This window comes from Pleurodeles waltl, chromosome 9 (genome assembly GCF_031143425.1).
Source record: "Pleurodeles waltl isolate 20211129_DDA chromosome 9, aPleWal1.hap1.20221129, whole genome shotgun sequence".
Lineage (NCBI taxonomy): Eukaryota > Metazoa > Chordata > Amphibia > Caudata > Salamandridae > Pleurodeles > Pleurodeles waltl.
The window spans coordinates 425,232,246-425,249,033 of record NC_090448.1 but is presented as its reverse complement, the minus strand read 5'-3'; the positions used below and the strand labels follow the sequence as shown (position 1 = coordinate 425,249,033).

At 43.0% G+C, this 16,788-nt stretch overlaps 1 protein-coding gene across 1 annotated transcript in view; it reads left to right on the top strand.

The window, feature by feature from the left end:
• Window positions 1–16,788, top strand: part of CCNP (cyclin P) — a 213,625-nt gene that overhangs the window by 102,339 nt on the left and 94,498 nt on the right. The gene's annotated exons all lie outside the window — the stretch shown is intronic.

Genomic DNA, 16,788 nt, shown 5'->3' with positions numbered 1-16,788 from the left:
CCTCCATTACCGAGCCTCTGTGTACCACCTCTGGGAGCAATCATGCCATGTCCAATAGGTGATACAGCCCCTGTCTTCGCACGAGGAGTTGGAGAGGCTGGTGACTAAGGTCCTACCCCTGTATGAACAGCTCTTCTCATGCACACTTCTACTATCTTGGCGCCATCACAATATCTGATCTCAACCTTCGCACTACATATCAAGCATCGTTTGCTGGCTCTTCGTTTAGGAGGTCAACCATCTAGAGCAGACCAACCGTCGTGGAAGAACGGAGGAGAATCTTCCTGTAGGTTATGTAAAGGCCCCAAGGAAGAAGCACGTCGACAACTGTTAAAACCAGTTTTTGAGAGGAATGGGACTCGTTCTTGTCAGCCAGCAGTGATGTCAATCTGTAGATTTATCAAATTTTTGACCGTCCACACCACTAACATAAATCTGCTATCAAGGACACCCCTGTAATTGACAAGATCAAATAATTTGTGCGTTTCTTTCATCTCAAGTTGTATAAATATGATTATAAATATGTTTTTGAAAGGATGTTATAGAATTTTTATATATTGTATACAATGAGCTGATTGTTAAGGTTTTTATTAACTAAACAATAAAGATTACTACTACTACTATTGTGCGCCAGAGGAGCAGGTAAGTGCCTCATGTTGAGTTTTCTCTGTAATTCACCATCCTTTTCCTCATCACAGGCTGGACTGTGCCCATGTGTGCAAAATTTAATACTCATGTGCCTGTAGGTGCAGTCTGTGTGGCACCAATGGGAGAGTCAATGTGAAGGTATTGATGGCCAGAGCCATATGTTGAGTTCATTCACATTGTGGTGTTTGTGTTTTCTGTGTTCCCTGATCCACCTTGTGTTTGATGCACAGAAATAGATGAGGTGACATTACACCCATCCACTGACATCTTTCTCATGAATGTTGTATATGTGAGACAGCACGTATGTTCTTTAAAGCATGAGCTGAGTATGCATGTTGTAGTTGTCAGTTGTGAGTAACATGAGCTATGTGTATGTTGCCACAGAGATTTCTTCACACATCTGACCTTGCTAGACTGTTTTTTTAAAGTTATGTCATGACTCTCTTTGCCCTTCAGGTTGGCACACACACACCACATTCCAATTTGCTGTTGGCTACATGATGTACTGTAATGCATAGAACTGATGGGAATGTGGAGTCATGTAGGGTATGTCTGCTCAGCCTGCAGAGACCAGGGCCTGTGACATGTATCTCCCAGTATGGGTCCTAGTCTAGGCTGGGGTGGAGTCAATGAGGCTATGCAACTGTGGCACTGTGCCCACTCCCTGTACCTCCGCAGGTTCTGTCATGTGGCTAATATGAGGCTCTGTTGTAACATGCTGTCCAGAATGCCTCAATCCATTGATCAGATTGGGTATGGGTACAGAGGTGGGTTACTGCTCTGTGACAGATGTGCACATAGGATCATTGTCAACATGTATTTCTGAATCCTGACAGATCCTGTAATCCCACAGCCCCGTTGTCACATTCATGCAGGTCATATTTGTCCTGTGCAGGTGTGTTTCCACAATGCAGGCAATGTGTTGATTCCTGGGAGACCATGATGTGTGACTCAGTAGCTTGGTCACATAGCAGAAACTGGACAATGCATGCCTTTGCCTGTTGGATGCCATCTCTGTAGGATGGACACATATATCCAAGAGCGGGTACAGATACATAACACTGAACCACACACCCTGAAGTGGTGTGAGGCTGCATTTGTAATTGCAAACGTCTACACATGGACAAGCTAGACACTTCATGTACCCACAATGCCAGTCCCTTCATTGTCACCCATGTGTGATGATCGAGTTTGTACTCTGGCTATAGCCTGTGAGGACTGTATGCAGGCAGTCATTCTCACAGAGCGTGGATGTGTTGGACCATTCATGCATAAGGAGTCTACCTTTCAGAAGCTACAGAGGTGTGACATGTCTCATAGTGGCCCACATCTCAGTCAGGTTGCTAGATAGAGCATGTCCCACAAGATTTCAGTAAGCCTGCTTAGTGATTGTAGGGCCTGAGCAGGGTGATGGGTTGGTCTGCAGATTGGGATGTGTTACGTAGTCATAGCCCTGTACTTATAGGCTTGTATGTGTCACACTTGGGGGAGTATTGACAAATTTGGAAAACTCAAGTTTGAGGTTACTGACCTGTTTGTGACTCAATCATTTGTGATGAAACTTGTGACCATGATCTCTTGATTTGTCTTTTGCACCCTTGCAGGTCAACGTCCATCAAAAGAAAGGGATATGAAGAGCTCTCGCCAAGAAGGTGCAGACCCTGGGGTCCATAGCCGGCGGAGAGGCAGTTGCAGAAAAAGGTGGGAGGACCTGAAACGCTGGGCCTGGAAGATCGCCAAGGCCCAGCTGGGGCTGCCCTCCCAACGTGGGTGGGGTACCTGTCGGACCATGACCCCTCTATTCCGGTTGGCCTATCCAGAGGATGATGCACAGCAGCCACAAGGGGGTGAGTACAGGGCATATTCCTGCCTGTCACATTGCCAAGTGATTGAGTGAGGTTCTGACTGCTCTCCGTGACAGTTGGGGATGAGCCATGTGTCACACAGTAGATGACAGTGTTTGTGTTCACATGTCATGTGTTTTATACTGATGTGCCTTGCCTGCTGTACCAGGGAGCTAGAGCAAAACGGAGTGGAATCCTCACACTACTTGCTCTGAAAGACCCACATATGGCTGTGTACAGTTATCAGTCATGTACTGATTGTGGTATGTGTAACTTCCATGCAACACACCACTACTCCTCAGTCTTCCAGGCCAAAGGTAAGTAGGTGATGGATCACTGTCCTCAGCCATGTGTCTGTGTAGATTGGCATCTGCCACCCAGAAGTGTGTTTTCTTCAATATGTGATGTGTACTGGTGCCTCACTGCAGTCTGTAATGTGAATGTGTCCAGCATACATGTGACCGGGTTTACTTTGTTCTTTGGTTGCAGGTATAGATCACTACTTTCCCATGGTAAGTGGGGAATGTTCATTGGCATGCGTTGTCATCACTGTTGCCAACATTCCTTGTGCCTACATGTCAGGATGTTTCCCTTTCTCTTTAGAAAACATTTCTAAGCTGCAGTTTCATGCATGATCTGCCTATATAGATTGGAGGATACCTGTATTCCCTCATGTGCATGGCACACTGTTTGTGGAATGGTATATTTACAATAGGGTTACATTTCAGGTTGTGCCACGTACAGGAGTGTCACTATTGTGTATTGGCTGACACATTCCCTCATGTGTCGTATGTCATTTGACATGTACAACTGCAGTAGCAATGAGGGACATGACAGGTAGGCCTAGAGTTTTGAGCCACAATGTGAATAGCTATGACCTATATGTGGAAAAATACACTGCACATGTGTAATGGTTAAGGTATGTGCCCTGACTGTTAGCATGCATTATGGAACGACTTGAGATTATTTTTTGAGCACGTGTGGGGGGGAACAGGCATTCATCCACAGACAGCTATCTGGGCTTGCATGACCAAGATGAGAACAGTGATGTTGCTTCCCATTGGGCAACCTGTTGAGGGCCGCCTTCAAGTCCTTGCAACTTTTGTGTCTCTCCAACATGCAAAGAACTAATGGCTTCTACTGAAGCACTGGAAGAAAGTCATTGTGAGATGTGCCAGACATTAGTGGTGATTACCCTGGGGCTTGCTGATTCATTCTGTTGTATATTTAAGGGGCATCTCTCACTGACATATTGGGTATGATGTCAACAGTGTTAATTTATATGCCACATGTGTGACCTATCTAGGTAACATTAATACTCCCTCCTTCACTCTAATGGGACAAATATAAATTACTGAAGTGTACATTGTTGACATGTTTCCAAGGTCTCCAGGCTATTGTACTTTTCTCATCTACATGGCTGAATTTTGAAGCATCATTTCTTATTGAGTCATTATGTATGTGACAAATAGATGTGTGCATGACTTTGTGTGAGAACTGTGAAAATGGACTTTACATTGGCCTACTATCCTATGCCAACAGGTGACTGAGCTCTGCTCCATGGGGCAAGGCTTTGAGGTTCATGAGGTCTCCTAGTTGTTGATTGTGATTGCACAGATTCAGCCATGCGATTGTAGTTGTCCGAGATCCTGATTTTCCTGTGGGCACCTGTTGATCATTTAAATGGCATATATGGTATGGTACATGTGAGGGCCATTTTGGTAGAGTTTATTGCTAGTGCCTACTTGACATCATGGCAAGGTTTGCTAATCAGAGTTGATGTTCAGGTTTGATCATGGACATGTGGTGACTCTATTCCTCTTTGTATTGGCAGCATCAGCATCAGCATCAGCACCAGCAAGCTGAAGAGATGGGGAGAGCTGAGTGGGAAAACATCTGGCCACAGGACTTCAGGTCAAGACACCACCGACACAGAGGGACCTGGAGTGTAAGGGGAGTGCCGTGGGGGAGACCGGATCTACATCCTGATCATCATTGGATTCCTCCTTCAGTGGCCACTCCCTAGTGGTGGTGGACTCATCCGGGCATCCCCCTCTACCATCCTTGTCTGACACCCCTGTTCTGTCACTGCTTTCCTTGTTGGTCCCCACCATGTTGGCCATGCCCACCCACACTAGAGGGTGAGCGTCTCCTTTGTCACAGGCATTTCCAACCCCAGTTGCCCTCATTGAGGAGGCTACTGACCTCCTGAGAAGTATCTCCGTAGGTCAGTCAGCCATTGTGGATGCCATCCAGGGATTGGCTACCCAACTACAACAGACCAATGAATTCCTGGAAGGCATTCATAGTGCTATGTCTGGCCTACAGAGATCTTTTCAGGCTCTGGCTCCAGGCTCTTGCTTCCTCACTGATGGCAGCCAGTCACCCCCAACCTTCCGTTTCCCCCTCCCCCCCCCCCCCAACTCCCTCTTCCCAATCCAAATTTCCCCCTACCTACCCAAAGCACAGAGACTGAGCCGCAGGCATCCACAACATCAGCCAAGAGGAGCAAACATAAGCACCACAAAACAAACTGAGATGCAGGCAAACAGCCACTGACAGACACAACAACAATCACAACGTCCCTGGACTCCCCCACTGTAACACACACACACACACAACATACCCTGTGGTGCATACCTGCAGGTACCACACCAACAGTCCGTGACATACACACCACACCCAACATACCCACAGACACCACCCAAGCAGACCCCCAGACATTCACCACAAGCATGATACATGCAGACACCACAACAACAGACACACAAACATCCAGCATACCCGCAGTCACCACCCCAACAGACACACAAACACATATCCACCACTCATCCCCTGGCACCTCCAACTCCCGTTCGCCAAGACACACAGACGCACTCACTCACCCACCCAACAGACACCCACCATACACAAGCATACCTCACAGAAGCACACACCCATGACATTCACACCAACACAGCCTATGACCACCCCCTCAACCTCCCGCCCCCCCTTCCGATGACCGTCCCTGTGTCCCTAAAAGTTTATTTTTTTTTATTTTTTTTTACACCTAGATCTTTGCCCTGTTGCCTCCACCCCCATCCCAAACCCAAGAGACGCGCACCCAGCTCCCAAACCATCCCTTCCACCTCCAAGGCCTCCTCTGCTGCCCCTAATAGAAACCCATACCACTCCCCTCTCCCCCCTGAAGAAGCCCATCCCTCCCAAAAAGACCGCTCCTCCCAAGCCCAAACCCCCGCCCAAATATGCCCACCCCTCCCCAGATAAATCCTGGGGTGCCTGCCCTGCCCTCTTGATGCCCCTTACTGTGGAAGTTCCCTGGCAGTACTGGTAGTCAAGTGTGAGCCCATGAATGTGCCTGGACAGTTTGTTATGGACTGGCCAATGGCTTTAGATGTTTCCCATCTGGTTTTGAAGTAAACTCAAATAGTTGTTTTGTCTTGGGTACACATTTGTCCTGCAATTCCATTTCTACATTAATGTGGTTCCTGATTGACTTGTGTTGTGTGCCTATAGTTGTGTGTGTTTCAGCCTGCTTGCTGATCCATTTGCTGTTGTTTGCAGTATGTGACTTTGTGGGCACCGCTGTTGGACCCCAAGAGAAGGGTATATGTTGAGTGTATGGCTATGTGGTTGTAAATGCAATGGTGGTGTCATGGCATTGCATACTGTTTGTTATGGTAAGTATTTCATATTGTGTTGTCCAATGTGAGCATGTGCAGTGGTAGAGTTGTTCCCCCTGATATGGCTTATGTATTCATCTGCTGTGTGTCCGCTTGAGTTTTCTTTGTGCAGACATCTAGTTTTTTCAGTTGTGCTAACCCTGTTTGTGACGGACTATGTATGTGTCCATTTAGGTGTATGCACCTTACAGCTATTTTATGTAGAAGTATGTCCCATGCAGTTGGAGTTGTATGTGCTTTGTTGACATGCACTTCCACATTGTGCAGATGGGCATGACATTTGTGTCTTGTACTGTTTACCCCTGTGACACATGTAGTTCCATTTCCTGTGCACATGTTGTTTGAGGAGCCTGTGCAAAGTGATATGTATCACCGTGCAGCCTCCTTCCCTGTGGGTTCCTGATGGCTCATCCCTTTTATTCAGGTATTGTTAGCATTGTGCTTTTTGTCTATTTGTCTCTCTATGTATTGTGTATGCAATGGTTCTTCCATTGTACTGTGATGTGTGCATCCATTGCAGGGCTGTTTACTGGTAGTGTTGTTTGTATTCCATGTCACATCAATATATGTGTGTGTTGTATGTGATGACAGCCCCCTAGAAAAATGAAATGTGCGTGAGTTGTATTTGTATACATGATGTTTGTGTGTTGTTGGCAATGTGTGAGAAAATGGTGTGTAGGCTTCACTATCCCTGTGCCTGATGTGTGGCCATGTGTTTTCATGTAGTGTGGCAGTGCAGTGTGGGTGGGCTGCCCAATGTTAGCGTATTGTGGCTGTGGATGTGTCAGTCTCAATGTATGTTTGAGTGTGTAGAGGATGTGATGTGTACTTGATGCCCCTGGTGTGCCTCCCCATATGATGTGGACGAAGGTGCTACGATCTGTTTTTAAGTTTAATGATACAGGTACATGTGTGTACTTAGTCGGTAGCACCCACTGTGGTGTTGATTTTGTGGACCTTCGACTATCATCAGCAGTGTCAGTGGCAGGATGTGCTTGATGGGCTCCATGGTGGTTTCAAACATGCAAGGCTGCCTCTAAGTGATTGTTTCCTTTTATACTGTCCGTTTCTGCCTTCTGAGACATGGTGGTTGGCCTGCCACGATCATAATGTTGGTGTGCAGCCTTACAATGTGTCTGGCAGAAAGACCGTATCTGCTGGCCTGTTTGTGCTGCCTTCCGACTGTGGCAGTCTGCGCTGTTGGTGCTAGTGGGACCACAGCAGTCTTTGCTTCATAGGCCCACATGACTCTCAATACAGCAGTCCAACTGCCATCCCGACAGCAGTAATACCACTGGACTGCCAAACTCATAATGAGGCCCTTAGTTATTTTCCCACCCTGTACCCCTACAATCCTCACAAAAAGCGACAACACTATAAATTAATCATAGCAATGAAATGAAAAATTTGAAATCACCTAAAATTACACACTATATTTAAAAATATTGTGACAATTATACAAACAATATTAAAGATATAAAATTAATATATGAACTAAAACATATAAACATAAATATTTTTTTCAGCTATATTATTGAAAATTATATTAACAAAGATAATCTTAAACCATGTTGCTCACCTAAAAAATCAACTCTTGTCAGTGATACTTCTGCATCACCATATTTCTGCATCACAATATTTTTGTATCATGATTTTTTCCGATATTTCTGTATGTTCACATTTAAAACTCAATATTTTTTCCAAATACTGCACATGTAGTGTGCAACGTCTACATTAAACAACTAAGGTAATGGCACAGTGCTCATTAACTGTGCAGGTGAAAGATTAAATCTCTTAGGAACAAAACAGTTTTTATAAAATCTGGGAGGCCTAGTATGTAATATTTGAGCAAACATGTAGCATAACTCGGCTTTAACAAGATTCTTGTCTGAATGAATTCTGTTCGAAAAGAAGACAGTCCAAAAACATGAGTAGGGGTCAACATATAATTCGACCCCTTAATAATTACTTATGTGGGCCTCTTCTTCAAAACAAGAAACGATACTAATGGGTCACTGCACCCACAATTTGAAAATTGAGAAGGGACCGGTGTGTATCGGGTGTTTATGAACCAATCGTGGTAAGGATTGAGAGTATACAAGAAAGGCACTGAAAATAACTCACTAGTAAAGCAATGTGTTCTTGTTATGAATTCTGACCAAGACAGTCGCCCTGCATTGGACATAATGTTTCTTTAGAAGATGTTTTTCACTACTGCAGTAGTATCTCTCCTGCACGTTGATTCTACCTCCTGAACCTCTTGAAGCGTGTAATGTAGTTCATGGAGAAAGTGACTAGAGTTTGTCAAACGCCCAAGACTAGATTCCCTTGTTCCACCAAGCATTGGACTACTTTGTTATGCACTGCTTATCTACATTTTATGCACTAGTAGGACTGTCAACACCGTTTTAGAATCTGTTATCTAAACTATCAACATAGTCTAGCTCACCCAGTTACAATCCATAATGTCAGGCCCACCAACTGTGTTGTCGATTGCACTAGCAGTGAGGTAAACACCATTTTGGCACATGTTTATGGGTGATGACTGGCCAGCATGTCTCTGCCCACACCAAAAGTTTAAATCTTTAGTGTTGAAACAAGAATGTCAGGGGCAGGGGGGGGGCTTTTTGTTTTCTTATATCACTTAATCCCTAGCAACATAATAGAGTAATAATACACTCTTTGGGTGAGACCTTTTGAAAAAAAGAAACCTTTTATTTTTGTGCTCTAAATTTGGCCTGCTTGGGAGAGGACAGGTGGCTCACTTTGGGGAGAGATGTGGGAAAACTGGCACTAGTTTTCCACGTTCTTCTTCCCCCAATGTGTACCTTAAACATCACAACCATAAAATCGAGGACAGAATATCGAAACTGAAACTTCAACAGGTCAGGATACATTTTCTATAACTATCTCCACATATATGTACCTTAGAGATGTATTTGTGTGTGTGTATATATGTGTGTGTGTGTGTGTGTGTGTATGTATATATATATATATATATATGTGTATGTATATCTATATGCTCAATAAAAAAAAAAACGGTTACAGGGACATTACAGTTAGGTTCAGATTTTACATGCACAAAATCGAAGAAATTCAGCAGTTAGTTCTTTCAAGTAACTAACTTGTGCCCTAAGGCAGCTATAACTCGCTCCCTCGCCATGCACAGTTTACTCATCAATATATTTATGCAAATGTTACAGTGATATTGTCTATGATGTCATGAGTGATGTAATAACTGGGGTAATTAGCAGTGCATGGCGAGGGTGCAAGCTATATTTACCTTAGGGCACGAGTTATAGTTATTTGAAATAACTTTAGCTGGAACAGCTGAATTTCTATGGTTTTGTGTGTATAAAAAGTGAACCCAACTATAATGTACCTGTAACTTTTGCTTTTTTTGAGAATTTCTAAGGTTTTTTAATTATATTTCCCAACTATAATGTCCCTGTAATTTTTTTAATTTTTTTTTTAAATTGTTTTTAACATTAAGATCCCCATTGCAATGCATGTTGGGAGTTTTGACCACAGAGCGTGGCTTGGCATTGTGCTGCCCCCACCCAAGTTTGCTGCTCCTGCCCTGCCCTACTTACTATCCGTTGTCAAAGTCCATGCCCCTGCTGCCTCATTACAGCCCTGTGTGCCCGTTGTTCTGCCACTACCCTTCCTGCTATCCCTGAGCAGTTAGCTTGCTCCCCCACACACCTCCTCTCTACCCTATGTTGTCCGACTCCATACACCAGCCTCCTCCCTCCTGCCCCACATGGTCCATTATGCTGCAACCGTCCCTCCTGTCTGTCCAGTATGGTCAGATTGCTGCCCATGCCTCTTTTCCCTCTGCTCTCTGTTGTTCATGCACATGGCCCTGTCCCCTCCTTATTGCTTTCCATGGTATGTTGTTCTGCACTGCCGTCCAGGTTGTCCTGTGTGGTGTATTGTGCTGCTGCAAACCCTGACGCTTGCCCTGTAAGGTCATTCTGGACCCTTTGCCCATCTCCCTCTTGCTCTCTGTAATTTGAGTCCATGCCACTACTCCTTTTCTCCTGCCCTCAGTAATCCAATGTACCATACTTGCCAACATTTTGAACTTGGTAAGAGGGAGATTTTGAAAAAAATAACCTGAGTCATTGATTTTTCCCAGTCGACTTACATTGAAAAAGAGGACATTTCAGGCAAGAGGTAGCTAAAATAAAGCCTTTTGGGCTTAAAAACATCAGGAGTCTCCTGCCTGAATCGGGTCTGTTTGCAGTGTGATTGTACTGCCACTGCCTCTTTCTGCTGCCTTCAATGGTATGTTATATTGCAACAGCCTCTCTTGCCTGTTCAGCATGGTTGGTTTGTTGCCACTGCCGCCCCTTTCCCCTGCCCTCCATGGTTCATTGTAATGCCACCGCCCCTCCAGTCTGCCCAGCGTGGTCAACTTGTTGCCGCTGCACCCTCCTACCTGCTCTCAATTATCCAAGTCCATGCCCCAGCCTCTGCTTTCCCACAGTGTTCTAGTGAACAACTAGATTGCTAACATTGTATATTTAATATTAAATGTGACACACCGGACGTCCTCTTAATGTAATCAAAACTGTAATACCTAAAGCATTTTCTTTAGAAACTATAAAAATTGGAGTGTTTTATTCCCATAGGAATTGTGGTTAGTACTTTAAAAAACTGAAATGAGGACATATTGTCTGAGTTTTCAAATAGCGACAAAGGACTTTTAAAGTATTTACTATCATTATGTACCAAAATAAATGTGTCCTTGGGTAAAGTAACAGATGCTCAGGTAAAGCACTCCAATACCTTCAGGTCATGGCTGCGTAATGTAAAACTGCCAAAAAAAACTACAAAAGTAGGTGTTTTGCACACTTCTGTCATTGGACAATACTTGGGCTACATTTAGGTGGTATGTGCCTACATTTAGGCTCTTTTTTTGTCTGGTGTCCATCTTGATAGACTTGTTGGTATGAAGCTTCCTAATTTCCTTATTTACCGCAGTCTCCTCAGTAGAAAATGCTTTCAGTTTTCTGCTTCAATGCCATTAAGATAGTTCATAAGTGCCACGTTTTTTGCACAAATTCTGAATGTTGGCACTCTTGTTGCTGATTAGAACACTGTAAGTTGCTGATCACCAGGGAATTAACTGGCAGTCTGCTGCTGGTGTTGAAAGTGCATGTTTAAATGTGCATGTCAGAATGTTTTAATGCAATCGACGAGAAAGATGTTTGAGAACTCACTTAAAACATGTCTTATTTTTTCTTTCCACAGCAATAATAATCATTTCTCTGACAAAATGAGCCCCTCATTTTGTTTCTTTCTAAGTTAAATGTTTTACGTTTTTTACCAGTTTGATTAAATCAAGATGACTTCAGGTGTGCTGCACCTTTGTCATAAGTAAGACTGTTAGCTCTCTAGTTGTTCTTTAGAACACTTTGAGAGGCTGCAGTAGAACACAGGGGAATCAACAGACAGGCTTGCTCCTGTTGGAAGTACATTTTTTACTGAGAATGTCAGACTTCATTCTCATATTGCTGAGAAAGATAGTGTGGATTTACAGACAATATGCTCCCATTTTAGCTTCTGGACACCTTCCATCACCTCTATGGGAAAATCATGAGAAGTTTTCTCTCAAACATGATTCATCAAATCCCAGCAAAGGAAAGTTTCCTTAGAACACACCACAGTTCCTAAAATTAGTATGGTACTACCAACAAGTGATTTATATTGTAATTAAAATGCATCACCCTTTATTAGTTCTCTTTTTTGAGACCCTCAAAACCTGCCATTTACTGTAATGCATTTCCGTGGGGTGCTATCATGATCATTCATTTAATAAGCTTTATTTGATTGTAATATAAAAATCATACAAGCATACAACACAAGATAAAATCATACAGATATCATACAGATCAGATAATACAGATGAGACATATAAAAGCAATAAATATTTAAAAGAAAGAAAATATCGACAATACACAGAATAAATGAGCTTGTGATCAAAAACACATAAGAAATCATTATATCATCCTCCAGGGCTAAAAAAAAATTCAGAGAGAAGACAAAAACTTGAAGCCACCCTATTTCCCAACTATTCTCCTGTGATGAACCACTTCTGAAATAGATTTGTTAACTATAAGGCCGATCAACTCAAATTGCAGTAACTATAGGGAAAAGAAGTGGAGGTCTGCTTTTATGAATATTGAAAGACCTAAGCAAAGGCACTAAAAAACGTTTCCAAGGAACAGCATAAAGTTTACAAAAAAGCAAAAAATGTAACAGACTGGGCAGAGGTTGAATCACAGGGGCACAGATCTAAAACGGAGTCATGAAAAGCGTGACAAGGATAAGCTACCAACAGATCCACAATTCCCAGTCTAAACCTAATTAGATAAAATTGTTGGGTATTGGTTAAAGGAAACAAAAAGTTCAATCTGATGCGTCCTAATCAGGAAAAGTTAATTCACCACAGCACGGTTCACACTCATCCCTGAGCTGCTTCTTTGAGGTGGCACACATTGACGTAGGATTATAAAAACAGTCCTCTTGCCCCAAAAGGGAAAACTGTTCCTTCACGTAGCTCAGCCATTTCATTTTAGAGGGCAAGTCAGAGGGCATAACATCATAAAGTAAAGATCTATTGAGTTGTGTTTCCTCTTAAAACCCTCTTTAACCCAGGTTGCGCTCCAAAACAGCAAAGGCTCGACTTTAACTTGGTCCATGAGCAGGACCATCCCCAATTTGGAGTGGCAAATTGTTTGGGAGTAAGAAAAGCTTCCTTAAAAAAAATTATTTTCAGCAATGTGCAAGTTTTTAACATCACAAAATCCCCACACTTCAGCACCAAAGATAGCTAGTGACCAGGATTAGCTCAATTGATGTTCAACATTACGCCCAATGGTTTCCCAAACAGTCTTTGGGCAAACCTAAAAAGGGCAGCAGTGGCTTGGTCCACTTTGAACCTTCTACTCTTAATCAAATGCGACCAAGAGTTACTGCTGTCACACCTAAATATGTAAAGGTATTTACATTAGATGGTTTCACCCCATCCAAAGACCTATGTTTGGGCATTTCAGACAAAGGACCTATAACCATCACAAGTGACTTGTAGATGTTAGTTTTGAGCCCCAAACCATTCACAAACAAAAAGAAGCCATCCAACAGTTTTTGTAAACCCAGACCTGTTCTGGAAATTAACAGACATCTGCATGTAACAATGCAGGAAGTTTCCTAGAATCAACTGTGAAAAGCCGTTTTTCAAGGTCATTGATATAGAGACAGATTAAAAATGGGGCAAGGACACAACCTTGCCTAACCCCGTGATTGTGAGCTTACTGAAGCTTTTGCCACCAATTTATCCCACATCTCATCCTTAGTTAACCCCCTCATGCATCTGGGCCAGAAAATAATCAAGGGGCGGATCAAAGCCCATATCAAGCATAATCCGCCACAGCTTACCTCTGTCCACCCAGTCAGAGGGTGCCAAGAGGTCCATGAAACCCAAATGGATACTCCCTCTATCATGTATATTGGGCCCAAGATGGCTGCAAGCACTTCCTGGTTAAAATGCTGACCGCTAATCAGATCTCACAATGAGATCTGTGCTTAGGCTTCTCTCAGATATACACATTTGGTTTTCTTTAAATATCTCAAAAACTTTACATCAAATAAAAAAAAGAGGTGATCTCTGGACCAAAAGCTACCTATCTGCCAAATTTGGTATAAATCCTTCCAGCGGTGTGGGCTGCAGGCGGGTCTAACGAGTCTATGGGAACTAACCTGGAAAACACACTTTTATTTTATTTTTTTTACCCCCCCCCCTTTTTTTCTCTGCTCCCGCTCAACAGATCACCCTGAAACATTCCATGCACGACAAGACCCCTGGGCACCCTCTCTCTACCTATCTCTCTATATATGCAGCACTCCAGGAAATTAGTTTCAAAATTCTTTCTTTAATGTAACCGTAGCAAAACAAAATGACGTGTTTCGACCATATTCTTGATCACACCAAAGTACTCTCCACTATAAATAGTATTTCTTTCATTGTAATTATTGCAAGTCTTTTTGGTCATTGTAGTTCAGCCTAAAAGCGCTATAAATAATTCACTCGGGTTGATGTTCTAATCAAATTCATGTTCTTCGTACCTTAACATTTTCTACTAATATCATTTCATGTTGTTCAAACACACTGACATTCCATTGTGAATTTTTAACACTTTTCCAAGAAAATCTTCTTCAACATACATGTGTAAAACCCAGCCTGGATCAATATTTGCAACTGTAAAATATACCCTTTATAATTTCTTTAAAGCTCAGGGTTAATCTAAACTGTTTCTCCAGATATAATCATTGTATACACTCACGCTAGTCTCACCAGTTCATTGGCCTAGTGGGCTAGATATGTGTAATATACAGCCATAACACGTGTGAGCCTGTTAATTGGTGAGGTTAACGTATGGTTAATACTGCAATGCCCACTAGAGGGCAAGATATGTATATGTGGTTTATATTCTTGACCTGTGTGTCTCTGGCAATGAACTGGTGAGATTGGGCTCTCCTTCCTGGAGCAATGAATAATAAAGGAGCAGTTCTGGTCGCTCATTTATTATTGTTTCTCCTTTTTAATTTTTTTTAATTATATTTTTGCAGCTGGCCTGGTCCCTTCTTTGACACCCAAAGCTTTTTTGGGGAGAGGGGGCACGCAGGGGAAGCCACTGGGCCCCCGGTGGCCCCTGCCAGCTCCCCAGAAGGCACTCGTGGGTGCTGTTGGGAATCAGTCTCTCTTTTTGGTGCATTCTTCGGTGCCCACCTAGGGAACACACATCTCTTAAATACATTGGGACCTGGAAGGTAGCCCTAAGATCCTTGAGGCTCCTGAGGGCTCCCTAACCAGCACCCATCCGAAGTGCTGGTGGGAGCTGGCATCCAGTATTCCCCATGTGGGGAAGCAAATTTTAACTCTGCTCCTGCAGGGAAGAAAAGCTAATATTACCTCCCACACAGCAGGTGCATTACTGCTCCCGCCTAAAGTGGGAGGCATACACCCCGGGGGCTGGAGTCCCCATGTCCAACGCACCACAAAAAAAAAAAGGAAATCTACCTCTGGGGATAGTATTTCTGAGGCCTTTGAAAGGCTTGAGGATAATGGCCCCTCACACACCTTCCACAATTAAATATCTGCCACGGTGGATGGGGCCACCAGGGCCTCCACAAGGCTCAGGAAGGGGGGGACTCCCATTTAAAAATGTTTGCACTGGTCCAGCCCACCCTCCAGGGCTTAAAATTAAAAAGGGGGAAAGCCACCCTACTTACTTTTTTTGTTTTTTGTTTTTTAAACCACTACAGATCCCTAGTATTGCAACAAAATACATTTTGACCCCCATAGGGAGTCCCTCCAGGCCTATGGGGCAGGGCTTCCCTAACCTGCTACCTATGTGTTTTTTTAAAATTATTTTTGTAAGACAGGGGGCTGAGTCCTCGAGTCCTAAAATGAATGCCACTGCATGTTTGTTGATGTAGTGACAGCAAATTAGATCTTCTGTTTCGATCTATGGTATTCGAGGATCCTTTGTGGTGTCAAATGTATGTATATTCGAAACCCTAATTTCCGAAAAAGTACTGAATGGATTTACACCAGATTACAAAAGCATACTTTCTGGCCTTATCTGGAGCTTTTGTGCCAGATTTGGTGTAATTCCGTTCGCCATTTTGGCTGTAGCTGTGTCTAAATTTCCTTTGAAAAATTGCATTGAGAATGTGTTTTGCCTCACCTCCTTCTTCTAGGCCCCGCTTGATGGATCACCCTGTACCTTTCACTGAAGGAGATAAGGTAGATGACAATTTTTTTTTTCATGGAAAGTTTCATGAAGACTCCACAACCCCAAATTTATATATATCCCCACCACCCCTGTGGCAATCACCTACTCTGTAGTTATAGTTAGATCAACTGTGTTTCTTTCGTGCATGGAAAGTTTAGGGTTGATCCGTGAAGCAGGGGCTGAGAAAAAAGGGGGCCTCCCAAAATGCAAAATCTCCATGCATATTCAATGGATGACTTTAAGAAGGGCTAAAGCAAAAACTGCTGAGCGAAATTACATCAAATTTGTCAGGAAACAAGATCTTTGTCTGCAAATTGTGCTTTTTCTTATTTGGTGTAAATTTGTTCAGTATTGTTTATTTTTTTTTTTCTTTAGAAATTAAGGGTCAAAAATATTTTCATATCTGGACTGTTGCATCCGCAAGAGGCTCGAGAGACTTATGGGAGCCTAATGTCAAAGAACATGTGATGAGTGATGTAATATGTGAGGTCATAAGCACTGAATGGCAGGGGCGCAAGTGAGCATTGCTCTCTTCTATTTATTTATATGTATATAGATATTTAGGCCCTTGATAAGGTTGATATTCTGGGTGCTGTTATTCAGTAGTACAACCTCCTTCACTGTTTTACTTCCTCAGTAGATAGCTCAAGCTTTCTAACTTCGATCAGCACAATAAATTGTGTGAGTTTGTCATTCTGTCACCAAACTTACAATGGGAGTGTAGCATGTATAGATTCGCATTACCAATATTAAAGTTTTGAAAAGACACAGGTGAGCAGAAAAAGGTGAAGATGTGTAGGTTCTGTC